Genomic DNA, 3,991 nt, shown 5'->3' with positions numbered 1-3,991 from the left:
TCTGAAGAAAAACGAGGGAACATCAAGAGAAAATGTCCCAAATAAAAAGAGTAAATTGGCCAAGTTGTAAAGTCCACCTCCAGCTGACTTGCCTGAAATCCCAGCTCAGTGCTCCGGCTGCTGGCTACCATCTTGCCTTTAGCAACCACCCCTTCCTGCTGGACAACCACTCATGTGGGCTAGGGATGGGACAGTCCCAATGGGTGCTCCCTTCTTCCTTCCCACCACAGGGCTGGCGAGCCATTGGTGGATTCCCAAATGCTTGTCTCTGCTGCCCTCTACAGACACAAAGTGGCAAATGGTCTTTATGAGCTCCCAATTTAACTAAAGATTAAAGCTGGCTTTGGGGTTGGAGCGTGGGTCTCTCCTTTTCTAAATCCACACATGCTTGTTAAAGAAAAATCCAAATTCTCTGTCTCATATGAGAAGATCCCCCTGGTATGGGACAGAGGGAAACAAAAAATAAGGGACTATTCTATTGCCACTAATCTCATAAACTTTCAGTTTTGACTCTCTAAAACCTTTCATATTTATTTAGACAAAAAGGGAGAAATGTAGCAGGGTATTTGATCACACTGTGAACTCCAAGACTGGGCTATTTACTGGAAAAATGTTTTTCAGTTGTCATGTGGCACAGCACACACCTTTAATCCAAGAGCTTTCTTTTTATTGTAAACAGAATTAAATAAAGTTAACCATAGGTCAAGAGGTGGAGCAATCAGTTGGCAGGAAGTAAATTTAGGATTATTAAGAAAAAAACAGAGTGTAAGGGAGAGTTAGGATGATGAAGAGAGAGAGGCACACTGGAAGTAGAAGGGAGGGACTCTGTGTTGGAGGAGTCTTGTTTGAGATGGCATAGGAGAAAGTTCTTTCTGGGACCTGGGACTTTGCTGGAGGAGGAAGATCAGCTGGGTGTTTTCTCTGCATTTCTGAACTAGCAAGCTTTGACCCCCAATATCTGCTCCTGAGACTCTAATTGGTAATAAATTAATATATAATTTAGATGTCCTTCAACAAAAGAATGGATAAATAAAATGTGGTATATTTACACAATGGAGTGTAACTCAGCAGTTAAAGAATAAATAAATAAATAAATAAATAAATAAATAAATAAATCATGAATTTAGAGCTAAATGAATAGAAGAAGAAAAAGTCATCCTGAGTGAGGTGTCCCAGACCCAGAAAGACAGGTATGGTAGGTATTTGCTTATATTTGGATATTAGCTGTTGAATCAATGGTAACCAAGCTACAACCCCTAGAACCATGGAGGTTAGATATAAAGTATGGGACTAAGGGGGACAGATAGACTTCCTTAAGAGGGGGAAGACAATGGATGGTGCAGGATTGCTGGAATGGGAGCATCAGGTGGGGAGAAGAAGGAAAGACGGGGAAAATGAAAGGAATGTGGTAGAAACGGCTAAAATTAAGGGCTGTTTAGGGGTAGTATAGAAACCTAATACAGTAGAAGCTTCCTAAAATCTATACATAGATGATGGTGATCTAAATGAAATCACTACAGAATTGGGGGACTGAATCACAACTGGCCATTTCTTGTCGCCAAATGAAGCATCCAGTACCAGGATTGTGTTATATCTAATTGAGTTGTTGGCCAAAGGGGTCCGATGGGAATCCCCAAACAACCCAGGCTGCTGCCAAGACTATTGGTTGCTCTTCACAAACTGGCAGCAATGCTCCATTGCTGAAGATAACACCTACACGATTCACCACAAGGCAAAATCTAGCTGGTGCCTACTAGCCTTCTCCCTTATGCTCCAGTGTCTTTGTATTCTGCACGTAAACAACAACACAACCACAAACTCTCTGATTGACAACTGCAATTGTGGCACTAATTATAGGACTAACAAACCAATATCTGATTTGACTTACTCTACAAAAATGTAACCCATACACAACACTGCTTGGATGACCAAGATCCTGACACTAGATAAACCAGGGACTTAAGGTAAAACCAAATACTCTTTGTCTAAAGAAAGAAAAGCAGGGATGAGAATAATGTAGTAATGACATTCTGCTATGTTCATTGATCAATGCCTTCCTTGTTCAGCCATGATCAGAGAAGCTTCCTCTGCAGCAGACGTGATCAAACACAGAGACCCACAGCTAGACATTACACAGAGAATGAGGCACTTTGGAACACTCAGCCCTAAACAGGACGTTCCCATCCATTTCTTCTCTGCTAGGCTCAGGGAACCCTCCAGAAAAGCAGGCAGAAGAAGTGTAAGAGCCTGAGGAGATGGAGGACTCCAGAAAAGCAAGGCCTCCAAAGCAACTGGTTTTGTGACAGCAGCAAGGACCTTCTCCTTTTTCTTCCTTTCAACCTTGGATTTTGCAACTGAGTATTTCCTTTTACATAAGACCTTCCTGGAATCCATAGCAGATCGGGAGTACCTTCTAATTCCTCTATCAGGACAGGACTTCGGCTGCAATGGACTATCCCTTCATGTGCTTTTTAACCTTAATTTCACCCTTTTTTTGATATATCAGTGGCAGTGACATCACTGCCAACATTCTTGGCTGCAGGTTTCTTCTTCTTTGTGCCAGGCTTCTTAGCTTTTTCACCTGCCATCTTGCAGGATGGCAGAGGTTACAGATTCTGGTCAATAAGCCAAGAAATCTATTTTCAACAAATGTAGTGCAAATTCTAATTAGTCTTAAAAATAAAAAACAAGAGTCAGATATCAAGGTAAATGCTGAAAGATCAGAGAAGTAAAGGAACCAGCCACTAGAGAGACTTCTTACCTCTACAGAATACTCAGACCGAAGGGGCTGAGCTCCTATCTCTATGAATTGTCAGAGTGAATGGGCAAGAGATCCTGTCTCCACCCATCTTATATTCCAATCTCGACTCAGCCATAATACTTCCTGTCTCCACCTCCCTAGTGCTGGGATTAAAGGTGTGTGCCATCAAAGTGCTAGGATCAAAGGCATGAGATCCCAAGATCTGTGCCACCACTGCCTGGCTTCTATGGCAAGCTTTATTTATTAGATCACAAACAAAACATCACCACAAGTAAAAGTGTATGTGTGTGTGGGGGGGGAGTGAATAATAGAGGAGCTGGCCTCTTTTTCTTCCCTATTATAAGATAAAGTTGTGTTTATACTGTGTATTTCAAGCACCAAACTTTGCCATGTTGCCAAAGTCCTTACAACCACCAAATTTATCCTTTCAGCTATTTAGAACAGAGAAAATATGTATTTTTGTGATCATGTTATGATCTGATTGATTGCACAGGATAACCTGTTTTCAAAGATAAGTGGGAAATGGCCCAAAGAAAACTTGTAGATTATTGCTGGGACTTCCATTGTTAATGAATTTTGCAAGATTTGTTCCACTAGTCTCTGAAATTCCTCAAAATTACCATACTCTAAATATTCTGCAGCTCATGTATTCTCTTCAAAGTTTGCCATTGATACCTGACATAGTCTGCTGCCTCCTCTTCAGACCTCCCCAAGAACTCAGCCTCTGTCATGTTCCCTTGCTTTTTGCTACCTAGCTACATCTCAAGCAAACTGATAAGATTATTATTTAACTAACTTGAATTAATGTTAGAACTAGTGTCTCATAAGAAACCGCATGAAAGAAAACATGAATATGCTTCAGTCTTTACCATGTATCTAAAGTCTAGAAACACAAGATTTCATATATATATATATATATATATATATATATATATATTATATATTCATTCTTATTGGTGAGCAATGCTGGGTCCAGGATTGCAGAATATTCTGACTCTCAAAGTAACTCCTACCTTCATAAGAAACAAAGATTGATGGGATTACAGACAAGATATGAATATAAAATATCTCCCATAGGCTCATATTATTGTCCCCAGCTGGTGACAGTTTTGTGATGTATGGAAACATTTGGAGACATGGTCTGGATAGAGGAAGTGAGTCACAGAGGTATGAATTGAGGATCATTGACTGCTCTTGCTTCCAGAACTTTCTTCTTGACTACAGATATTT

Source organism: Cricetulus griseus (assembly GCF_003668045.3).
Source record: "Cricetulus griseus strain 17A/GY chromosome 1 unlocalized genomic scaffold, alternate assembly CriGri-PICRH-1.0 chr1_1, whole genome shotgun sequence".
Taxonomy (NCBI): Eukaryota; Metazoa; Chordata; class Mammalia; order Rodentia; family Cricetidae; genus Cricetulus; species Cricetulus griseus.
The sequence above is the reverse complement of the archived record's forward strand: the minus strand, read 5'-3'. Positions refer to the sequence as shown.